At 42.6% G+C, this 12,903-nt stretch overlaps 1 pseudogene; it reads left to right on the top strand.

Annotated features, from left to right (window-relative positions):
- Positions 1–372: 372 nt before the first annotated feature.
- LOC135546822 (myosin-IIIb-like) overlaps positions 373–12,903 on the top strand; it is a 100,276-nt pseudogene continuing 87,745 nt past the window's right edge.

Below are 12,903 nucleotides of genomic sequence, written 5' to 3' on the forward strand. Positions count from 1 at the left end.
GGAAAAAATTCAGTCTCTCGATGTGCTAAACTGATAGAGACATACCCCAAGCGACTTACAGCTGTAATTGCAGCAAAAGGTGGCGCTACAAAGTATTAACTTAAGGGGGCTGAATAATTTTGCACGCCCAATTTTTCAGTTTTTGATTTGTTTAAAAAAGTTTGAAATATCCAATAAATGTCGTTACACTTCATGATTGTGTCCCACTTGTTGTTGATTCTTCACAAAAAAATACAGTTTTATATCTTTATGTTTGAAGCCTGAAATGTGGCAAAAGGTTGCAAAGTTCAAGAGGGCCGAATACTTTCGCAAGGCACTGTATGTACGGTCACTGTGGGGACGACGTCGTCGATGCACTTATTGATGAAGCCGATGACGGAGGTGGTATACTCCTCAATGCCATTGAATGAATCCCGGAAGATTTTCCAGTCTGTGCTAGCAAAACAGTCCTGTAGCGTAGCATCTGTGTCATCTGACCGCTTACGTATTGAGCGATTCGCTGGCACGCCAATGTACCTGTCCTTGTATTTACTGTTCCCAAGTAGATTCATTACCTGCCTCCTTTTCATCCATTTCCACCCCATTTCTACACCCACTCTCTACAGTCGTCCTTACCATCTCCCTCCGCCTTTATGTATGTCCTGACCTTAGTGATGTGCAGCCAGCTAACAGACCTGTCTGTGGTGCTGAGGCCAGGGTGGACTTCAGTGGCGCCATGTTGTGTTTGTGAGATTCAAGCTGAGTGCTTGCCTGTGATTGTGTCAGTGCTTCAATCCCTCTTGCGCCTCTCGCTGCCCCCCTGCTGCAGCTCCCTAGCTGGGTATGAAGATGTAGCTGCTTCCCTGCTCATCCCTCTCCTTGATTAGACCGCTGACAGTATCGTTCACGTATCCAGGAAGAGGAATTCTGCCTCTGTGACACTTTTTCTTCACTTCCACTGAGATTTAAACTGATATAGAAGAAGATTCATTGGTACTTCTAACCAAGAGTTAGTTTCCCTGTGTTTAATGGTTCCGGGCTCTGATTGAGGGTATTTTAGTTCCCTTAAATTTTATTTCAACATCCTTTTTTAGAAATGTAAGTATTTGTCGACACTTTGTTTTGTCTTTTGGTGTGTTGGTGTTCAGTCGACTGATGTTCATGTGTCCTCCATGTCGAAGGATGTTGATGAGGAGATTGAGGCTGAGTACAACATCCTGAGGACCCTGTCCAACCGCCCCAACGTGGTCAAGTTCTATGGCATGTTCTAGAAGTCAGACAGCCTCTGGATGGTTCTAGAAGTGAGATCGCCTGGGTTTTTCTGTCTCGCTTCTGTCTCGCCCAGCTTTACAATCCAGTCATATATTATATACTGTATCTACTGTACAACATGCAGTTAATCATTTAAGGGCTCATACAGTAGCACTTTGTCATTTGAGGCAATATAACCCAGTGGTGTGAGCTTGTCAAACAAGACAGTGTCTGATTGTGCTCAGTATAGGTAGCTGCACTTTATCGCCTTTGTTACATTTCCACCAATATGATCAACACAGTCTTACAGTAGACTACAGCCCATCTTTGTTGTTGTCTGTTTGAGCAGTAGAAAGATCACAAACGGTAGATTTACTTTAAAGAGCTGAGAGGAGGTCACCCTCCTACACTGGGGGAAAAATCTCAAGTTTAAAAGCTCTGGAAGGAGTTGTTACTCCAGTCTAATTGTATGTGTGGGAGGGATGGCTCTTGTAATTAATCATAATCTAGAGTGGTGAGTATTGGAGGAACCACTGTTGTTTCTCACTCTCACACACATGCGCACACACACACACACACAGCTGTGCAACGGGGGCTCAGTCACAGATCTCATCAAAGGCCTACTCATGCGAAGCCAACAGCTGCTGGAGCCCGTTATCACACACATTTTATATGGTTCCCTCTTGGTGAGATGGCCAACTGCAAAATGCCTACTGACAGCAGGGTGTGGCATCCACACACAATGGACAGGGGATTGACTCAGGAGGTGGCAGGGTGTGGGAGTAATACGCATGGCGGTAGACAGCTTTATTATTAACAAACAATTATTAATGGCATTACTGACACTTATTAAGCCCCTCCTCCTGCCTGCCAGGGTCTCCAGCATTTACACAACAGCCAGATTTTCCATTGTGACATCAAAGGAAACAACATGCTTCTGACAACCGAGGGAGGAGTCAAGCTTGTTGACTTTGGTAATGGCTGTGTTTTCCTGTTGTGGGGGCACTTCACTTCTGTCTGGGCCTTCATTTAAAGGTCCAATGCAGCCGTTTTTTTATATCTCAATATCAAATCATTTATGGGATTGTTTTAAATTAAAATGTTCAAAAATAAACTAAAATATCTTCTTAGCAAACAACAATTTCTCAAGTAAGACTTTTGCTAGGAATGTCGAGAAGTGGTCAGCGTGGGAAGCGGTAAACTGAGAACTAGCAGAAAGGTTTGGAAATCTCTTTCTTATTGGTTTATTAACTAATTTAGTACCTGGTGATGTCATCAGGCAGGCTAAAACTCCATCCCACCAAAACAGGCTTAAATTTCTGGGGGTCTTTTCAAAACAACTCTTACACTTAAAGAGCATTATCATAATTTTCACAATTTCACATTATTATTCCAACCTCATAGTGTGGAAATATACACTCACCAGCCAGTTTAATAGGTACACCCATCTGGTACCGTCGGACCCCCTTTTTCCTCCAGAACAGACTGAATTCTTTGGGGCATTCTCTAAGGTGTCAAAAATTCCACAAGGATGTTGGTCCATCACGAGATACTGGATCCAGTGTGCCTGGCACCGATGATAATACCACTCTCAGTCGCTTCACTCATTTTGCCTATTCTAACATTTTAATCGAACAGTAACTGAATGCCTCAATCCCTGTCTACTTGCTTTATATAGAAAAAGCGATCCATTTTCGTGAAACAGGGTGGTGTACATAAACTGGCCGGTGAGTGTATATAAAACACAGCACTATCACATTTTTGAACACATTGGGCCTTTAACAGATAACTCATCATTGATAGTTCACGGTTAATCCAATTGTTTTATTTGTCCACATAAAAGCCTGTGATATTATTGGTAAATACAAACATATGGGCATCAATGCGGTGATGCAGTACTCTTTCCATGTCTTTGTTACCGACCCTATGTAACATCTTTGTATTTCATGGACCATAGCTTAACCTAAGGCTATTATTGTCAATTTAAATTGCATTATTTGATCCTTTGCATATAAAAAAAGAAAGCTGCTCTGGCAAATGACTTTGAGTTGCCCCAGGCATGTTTATGTCCTCTGTGTGCTGAGAATGAAGTGGAATCCTGCTGATAAAAATCTGTCCCACTTAATTAGAAATGATTATGGTGGTATGGCAGGTTAACACACCAAGTGATATGCCATATCGCTATTGATTGATTCACACACTTTCCCTCTGTTTATGTAATTCACATGCATGTAATATGCACACAAATATAGAGTACCAGTCAAAAGTTTGGACACACCTACTCATTCAAAAGATTTTCTTTATTTTTACTATTTTCAACATTGTAGAATAATAGTGAAGACATAAACTATTACATAACAAATATGGAATCATGTAGTAAACAAAACAGTATTAAATAAATATTTTAGATTCTTTAAAGTAGCCACCCTTTGCCTTAATGACAGCTTTGCACACTTGGCATTCTCTCAACCAGCTTCATGAGGAATGCTTTTCCAACAGTCTTGAAGGAGTTCCCACATATGCTGAGCACTTGTTGGCTGCTTTTCCTTCACCCTGCGGTCCAACTCATCCCAAACCATCTCAATTTGGTTGAGGTCGGGTGATTGTGAAGGCCAGGTAATCTGATGAAATGTTTTGATGTCCCCACAAAGTCTCTGAAGCTGGAGTCTTTTATCTCCCTCTCTAACTTTAAGCATTATCTGTCAGAGAAGCTTACCGATCACTGTACCTGTACACAGCCAATCTGTAAATAGCACACCTGACTACCTCATCCCCATATTATTACTTACCCTCTTGCTCTTCTGCACCCCAGTATCTCTACTTGCACATCATCATCTGCACATATATCACTCCAGTATTAATGCTAAGTTGTAATTATTTTCACCTCTATGGCCAATTTATTGCCTACCTCCCTACTCTTCTACATTTGCACACACTGTACAGAGATTCTTTCTATTTTTATTTTATTTTGTGTTATTAACTGTATGTTTGTTTATGTGTAACTGTGTTTTTGTTTGTTTTTATCGCACTGCTATGCTTTATCTTGGCCAGGTCGCAGTTGTAAATGAGAACTTGTTCTCAACTGGCCTACCTGGTTAGATAAAGGTGAAAAAAAAATGCACCACCATTACTCTCCTTCTTGGTCAAATAGCCCTTACACAGCCTGGAAGTGTATTTGGGGTCATTGTTGTGTTGAAAAAACAAATGACTGTTGAAAAAAACAACGTTTTTCTGCTTTTAAAAAAAAGTATTTTTCTTGATCTCTGAAACAGAATCCCCCAACAGAAGCGAACTAGCTACTAGCTAGTAGTCAGCTAACCACTGCTAGCGGTCATCAGCTACCTTTAGTGCGGAAAGCTCTTGCCAGTTTGTACAACGCGATTCAAACTAGAGCATACCAGACCTATTTTCTCTCCATATCCCCGGATTCTGACCGCAAGCACTGAACACACCTGGTTCATCTCAGCTAGCTAGCTGCAATTCGAGTGACTACTCCCGGCTAACGTCTCTGTCCCGAAGCAAGCACCAACTAGCCTGGAGCTAGCCCATGCTAGGCCCATCTCCCGGCTAGCTGAAGAGGTCCATCAGCCACTCCTGGGCTACAATACTTATTTTGCCAACTGGCCTGGACCCCTTTTACTGCTGGTACGGGGTACGGAACCCCGCCGATCCTTCACGACTGGACTACCGACGTAATCTGCTCGAGGGGGTTACTCGACTGGCTCTTAGTTCGCGACGTCCCCGGAATGCCCGCCTGCTAGCAGCGGCCCGCTAGCTGTCTAGAGCATATTGGACTGTTAGCTAATAGGTCCATCGGCCACTTTCTCGGGCCACTATTCCTATTTTGCCAATTGGCCTGGGCCCCTTTTACTACACGAAGCCCTGCTTATCCATCACGACTGGACTACCGACGTAATCTGCCCAAGGTTTTTTTTTTCTCCAACAGGCCCCTCCGTCGTGACGTCCCCTGAGTGCCCATCTGCTAGCCTGCTAGCCGCAGCCCGCTAGCTGTCTAGAACATATTGGACTGTTAGCTGAATAGATCCATTTGCTAATTGGACTGGACCCCTCTGCTACACAGAACCCTACTAATCCATCACGACTGGTCTATTGACGGAACCGCACAAGGAGGCTCCTCCATCGCGACATCCCTCTAAGGCCCTTCTGCTAGCTTGCTATCCCCGGCCTGCTAGCTGTCTGAATCGCCATGTCTCCAGCCAGCCCAGCCACTCACTGGACCCCAATGATCACTCGGCTACACATGCCTCTCCCTAATGTCAATATGCCTTGTCCATTACTGTTCTGGTTAGTGATTATTGTTTTATTTCACTGTAGAGCCTCTAGGCATGCTCAATATGCCTTAACCAACCAAAAAGTTCCACCTCCCACATATGCGATGACATCACCTGGAGACTATCTCTCTCATCATCACTCAATGCCTAGGTTCACCTCCAATGTACTCACATCCTACCATACCTTTGTCTGTACATTATGCATTGAATCAATTCTAGCGCGGCCAGAAACCTGATCCTTTTACTCTCTGTTACGAACTTACTAGACAACCAGTTCTTATAGCCTTTAGCCGTACCCTTATCCTACTCCTCCTCTGTTCCTCTGGTGATTTAGAGGTTAATCCAGGACCTGCAGTGCCTAGTTCCACTTCTATTCCCCAGATGATCTCATTTGTTGATTCTGTAACCGTAAGAGCCTTGGTTTCATGCATGTTAACATTAGAAGCCTCCTCCCAAAGTTTGTTTTATTCACTGCTTTAGCACACTCTGCCAGCCTGGATGTCTTAGCCATGTCTGAATCCTGGCTTAGGAAGACCACCAAAAAAAATGACATTTTCATCCCTAACTGCCAAAGGGGCCGGAGTTGCAATCTACTGCAGAGATAGTCTGCAGAGTTCTGTCTTACTATCAAGGTCTGTACCCAAACAATTCGAGCTTCTACTTATAAAAATCCACCTTTCCAGAAACAAGTCTCTCACCGTTGCCGCTTGCTATAGACCACTCTCTGCCGCCAGCTGTGCCGGGGCACCATATGTAAATTGATTGCCACCCATCTATCTTCAGAGCTCGTGCTGCTAGGTGACCTAAACTGGGACATGCTTAACACCCCTTCCATCCTACAATCTAAGCTTGATGCCCTCAATCTCACACAAATTATCAATGAACCTACCTGGTACAACCCCAAATCTGTAAACACGGGGCACCCTCATAGATATCATCCTAACCAACTTGCCTCCAAAAACACCTCTGCTGCTGTTTTCAACCAAGATCTCAGCAATCACCGCCTCATTGCCTGCATCCATAATGGGTCTGCGGTCAGACGACCACCCCTCATCACTGTCAAACGCTCCCTAAAACACTTCAGCAAGCAGGCCTTTCTAATCACCCTGGCCGGAGTATCCTGAATGATATTGACCTTATCCCGTCAGTAGAGGATGGGTTATTCTTTTAACTTATTGGCGCACCCATCCAGTTAGCGGGATAATTTTCGTCAACATCCGTTGAATTGCAGAGCGCCAAATTCAAATTACAGTGGGGCAAAAAAGTATTTAGTCAGCCACCAATTGTGCAAGTTCTCCTGCTTAAAAAGATGAGAGAGGCCTGTAATTTTCAACATAGGTACACTTCAACTATGACAGATAAAATTAGAAAAAAAAACTAGAAAATCACATTGTAGGATTTTTTATGAATTTATTTGCAAATTATGGTGGAAAATAAGTATTTGAAAAATGTTAGAACCAGGAACTGATATAGCCCTTGGTTCACTCCAGACCTGACTGGCCTTGACCAGCACAAAAACATCCTGTGGCGTACTGCATTAGCATCGAATAGCCCCTGTGATATGCAACTTTTCAGGGAAGTTAGGAACCAATATACACAGGCATTTAGGAAAGCTAAGGCTAGCTATTTCAAACAGAAATGTGTATCCTGTAGCACAAACTCAAAAAAGTTCTGGGACACTGTAAAGTCCATGGAGAAAAAGAGCACCTCCTCCCAGCTGCCCACTGCACTGAGGCTAGGAAACACTGTCACCACCGATAAATCCATGATAATTGATCATTTCAATAAGCATTTTTCTACGGCTGGCAATGCTTTCCACCTGGCTACCCCTACACCGGTCAACTGGGGTAGGCACCCCCCACAGCAACTCACCCAAGCCTCCCCCATTTCTCCTTCACCCAAATCCAGATAGCTGATGTTCTGAAAGAGCTGCAAAATCTGGACCCCTACAAATCAGCCAGGCTAGACAATCTGGACCCTCTCTTTCTAAGATTATCTGCCGAAACCCCTTACTAGCCTGTTCAACCTCTTTTGTATCACATGAGATTGTCAAAGATTGGAAAGCTGCCGCGATCATCCCCCTCTTCAAAGGGGGAGACACTCTAGACCCAAACTGCTACAGACCTATATCTATCCTACCCTGCCTTTCTAAGGTCTTCGAAAGCCAAGTTAACAAACAGATTACCGACCATTTCGAATCCCACCGTACCTTCTCCGTTATGCAATCTGGTTTCAGAGCTGGTCATGGGTGCACCTCAGCCACGCTCAAGGTCCTAAATGATATCATAACTGCCATCAATAAGAGACATTACTGTGCAGCCGTATTCATCGACCTGGCCAAGGCTTTCGACTCTGTCAATCACCACATTCTTATCGGCAGACTAAACAGCCTTGGTTTCTCAAATGACTGTCTCGCCTGGTTCACCAACTACCTCTCTGATAGAGTTCAGTGTGTCAAATCGGAGGGCCTGTTGTCTGGACCTCTGGCAATCTCTATGGGGGTGCCACAGGGTTCAATTTTCGGGCCGACTCTCTTCTCTGTATACATCAATGATGTCGGTCTTGCTGCTGGTGATTCTCTGATCAACCTCTACGCAGACGACATCATTCTGTATACTTATGGCCCTTCTTTGAACACTGTGTTAACTAACCTCCAGACGAGCTCCAATGCCATACAACTCTCCTTCCATTGCCTCCAACTGCTCTTAAATTCAAGTAAAAATAAATGCTTGCTCTTCAACCGATCACTGCCCACACCTGCCTGCTCATCCAGCATCACTACCCTGGACGGTTCTGACTGATATGTGGACAACAACAAATATCTAGGTGTCTGGTTAGACTGTAAACTCTCCTTCCAGACTCACATTAAGCATTTCCAATCCACAATTTGTTGAATTTATTATGGATAAATGAATAAACAATATCCCCATTTTAAATAGAATTGTAACTAAGTAAACTTATACTCTGTTTTATAAGTGATCAACAATATGAGTTCATAAGAAGGGATTGTGTGACACGGACAAGGAGTAATAAAAAGTTAATGAACACCATTCCAACTAGGAATAAAACAAATGGGTTGTGGACTGTGAAAACAGATAAGGTCATTAGCCTATAGTTGACCCTACAGAAACTTAGCTCTGGGGTTTTTAGATAAGGCAGTGAGTGCATTCCTAGGTTTTCTGTTAATTAAAACTGTCAGTTCAGTGGTGATCGATAATGTTGAGGGGTCAAAAGTTATCTGGGAGTGTGTTAGTACGTTAGAATGAACTTTTCACCTTACTTTGTCCCGGTCAAGAGGAGGGGATTCTGTTAAAGCAATGAAATGACGTCATGATCTGTATATAAACTGCTGCACGTGATTAAATGGTAGCTCGCTCCGAGAATAAATTCTATTACCTATTATTGAAAGACTGGTCTGCGTCTATTTTATGCAAACAAGAAATCTTACAAATTCTCATAAAATAGATTAACGGCTTTCAATTGATGAAAGCACATTGGCATAATTAAATTACAGTAACACAATTAAATCTAGAATCGGCTTCCTATTTCGCAACAAAGCATACTTCACTCATGCTGCCAAACATACCCTTGTAAAACTGACTATCCTACCGATCCTCGACTTCGTCGATGTCATTTACAAAATAGCCTCCAACACTCTACTCAACAAATTGGATGCAGTCTATCACGGTGCCATCCGTTTTGTCACCAAAGCCCCATATACTACCCACCATTGCGACCTGTACTCTCTCGTTGGCTGGCCCTCGCTTCATACTCGTCGCCAAACCCACAGGCTCCAGGTAATCTACAAGTCTGCTAGGTAAAGCCCCGCCTTATCTCAGCTCACTGGTCACCATAGCAGCACCCACCCGTAGCACGCGCTCCAGCAGGTATATCTCACTAGTCACCCCCAAAGCCAATTCCTACATTGTGTCCGCCTTTCCCTCCAGTTCTCTGCTGCCAATGGCTGGAACGAACTGCAAACATCGCTGAAGCTGGAGACTCATATCTCCCTCACTAACTTTAAGCACCAGCTGTCAGAGCAGCTCAAAGATCACTGCACCTGCACATAGCCCATCTGTAAATAGCCCGTCCAACTACCTCATCTCCATACTGTATTTATTTATTTATTTATTTATTTATCTTGCTCCTTTGCAACCCAGTATCTCTACTTGCACATTCATCTTCTGCACATCACTCCAGTGTTTAGTTGGTATATAGTAATTACTTGATGCACCATGGCCTATTTATTGCCTTACCTCCCTTATCTTACCTCATTTGCACACACTGTATATAGATTTGTTCTACTGTATTATTGACTGTATGTTTGTTTATTCCATGTGTAACTCTGTGTTGTTGTATGTGTCGAACTGATGGTCAGGTCGCAGTTGTAAATGAGAACTTGTTCTCAACTAGCCTACCTGGTTAAATAAAGGTTTAATAAAAATAAATAATAATAAAAAATACATTAATAAGCGCAAAACTGATGGGTCGGCGTATCGCTGCAGAATGCTGTGGTAGCCATGCTGGTTAAGTGTGCCTTGACTTCTAAATAAATCACTGACAGTGTCAACAGCAAAGCACCCCCACACAATCACACCTCCTCCTCCATGCTTCACGGTGGGAACCACACATACGGAGATCATCTGTTCACCTACTCTGCGTCACACAAAGACACGGCAGTTGGAACCAAAAATCAAAGATTTGGGCTCATCATACCAAAGGACAGATTTCCACCGGTCAAATGTCCATTGCTTATGTTTCTTGGCCCAAGCAAGTCTCATATTTTTTTATTGGTGTCCTTTAGTAGTGGTTTCTTTGCAGCAATTCGACTCTGAAAACCCATTCACGCAGTCTCCTCTTAACAGTTGATGTTGAGATGTCTGTTACTTGAACTCTGTGAATCATTTATTTGGGCTGCAAGTTCTGGTAGTCTGGTAACTCTAACGAATGTATCCTCTGCAACAAAGCTAACTCTAGGTCTTCCTTTCCTGTGGCATTCCTCATGAGAGCCAGTTTCATCATAGCTCTTGATGGTTTTTGGCGACTGCACTTGAAGAAACTTTCAAAGTTCTTGAAATGTTCCTGATTGTCTGACTTTCATGTCTTAAAGTAATGATGGACTATTGTTTCTCTTTGCTTATTAGAGCTGTTCTTGCCATAATATGGACTTGGTCTTTTACCAAATAGTGCTATCTTCTGTATACCACCTCTACCTTGTCATAACACAACTGATTGCCTCAAACGCATTAAGAAGGAAAGAAATTACACAAATGAATTTTTAACAAGGCACACCTGTTAATTGAAATGCATTCCAGGTGACTACCTCATGAAGCTGGATTAGAGAATGCCAAGAGTGTACAAAGCTGTCATCAAGGCAAGGATGGCTACTTTGAAGAATCTCAAATACAAAATATATTTTGATTTGTTTAACACTTTTTCGGTTACTACATGATTCCATGTGTGTTATTTCATAGTTTTGATGTCTTTACTATTATTCTACAATGTAGAAAATAGTAAAAATAAAGAAAAAGCCTTGAATGAGAAGGTGTGTCCAAACTTTTGACTGGTACTGTACATGACAGAATAATAAAGCATATTAAACAACAGTGAATATGCCATTATAACAGGTCATGTGATATAATACATCAAATCTTAATTTTGCATCAAACATTGACTCACATCAAACATTGATTCACTATCCAGGTGTCTCTGCTCAGCTGACGAGGGCACATTTGCGAAGAAACACCTTCGTTGGCATTCCCTTTTGAATGGCAGCTGAGGTTAGCCTTTTTTACATGACCCACTAAACCCCTTTTACTTGGGGTTGCATGAGAACCTAAAGACTTAGCACAGAAATATCATACACGATGACACCATTGAGTTGTATTCCATGTGCTATATGGACTGTCGAGAGTGATAGACGAGTGTGTACTCACCTGATGTATGACTTTAACTGTAACCTTTTTAAATTAACATTACAATGTGTATTTTAAACACAGACCATTTTAAAATGACTTGATCTTATGCATTGTTGTTTCATGTTACTTCCGCTTCAGAATCAATGAAAGCCTTTTGGTGCCCATACGAAGTTACTACCTCACTATTGCTAATACACCTGCTTGTGTCATGTTTGTCCTGCCTGTGTCATCCCAGGTCATCGCCTGTGAGCAGCCCACTGTGACGTGTGGTCACTTGGCATCACAGCCATAGAGCTGGCTGATGGAGACCCCCAGTTGTCTGAGATGCACCCCATCAAAGTCCTCTTCAAGATCCCACGGTAAGGCACTAGAGGGCTCCATCTGCACACAGCTGGCTGGGACAGATCAGGCACACAGCTGGCTGGGACAGATCAGGCACACAGCTGCGTATACTTTCATAAAAAGCCTTTGATTTTTGTCTGGAGGAAAATGGCAAACTGAATTTAGAAGTGGATCATCGCAGAGCCATTTCTCTGAAAATAATAAAATGCCAAATACGCCAAGAAATTGTAAAGATTCTTAATGTTATTTTGTGTGCTCATGAAATGCAGGATAGACCTGGTAGAAATGCCTTAAATTAGGAAAATAATTAGTGTGCTTCAATGCGTGTTTCCAAGCTAAAACGCTAGATTGTAAATTCAATTGAAAATTCCAGAATGATAAACTGAACAGAAACTTAATCAAGAGTAAATGGAACAATATTTGGCCTTACCCTTAAAACTGTTACTTAATCAGAAAAATCTCTAACGTAAACACAATTTCTAATGAATAATTACTTGAAAGCTTTGATACTACAAGTGACTGACCTTTTGCTGTCGGCACAGTAGCACAATTATCTCCCACTTTGGTGATGATGAGCCCTTTTGATTGCAATTTGCATTGGTGATTAGCTCCATTCACATTGAGATGAGGCTGTCACCAGCCACCCATCACAATGTTATCTCCACCCCACCAAACCTGATGAGAAACAAGCATGCGTCGTGTCGCAGGAGTTCTGGTAGCCACAACAGCAGTTTATCACACCAAACTCAAGGGAACGTAAAACGGGTCACAACAATTAAAGGCGCAGAGAAAGCTCTCCTGGTCAAACGAACGCTCCCAAATCCCAGAGCCTGGAATAACACTGCCGGGTCTGGGATGGGGCATGCATTCAGTCATCTGAGTTGATAGGATGGAATCATTTCAGTGGGATGTACAAATGGTTAGCTCCTAAATTCTGTATAGTGCTGAAATGGTAATTGGCCTGTTTTTGGTAGAAAGGTGAAAACGGCAGACAACACCTTAAAGAGATGAAGCTATTGACACAGTCCCAGAGCAGGTTTTTGCATTTTGTGTTAAGGATGTTAATTTCCCTTAGATACCATTCACTAGAGGTCATGATTAACAAAGAAAGGGCATGTACA

Source organism: Oncorhynchus masou, chromosome 10, assembly GCF_036934945.1.
Source record: "Oncorhynchus masou masou isolate Uvic2021 chromosome 10, UVic_Omas_1.1, whole genome shotgun sequence".
Classification (NCBI taxonomy): Eukaryota; Metazoa; Chordata; class Actinopteri; order Salmoniformes; family Salmonidae; genus Oncorhynchus; species Oncorhynchus masou.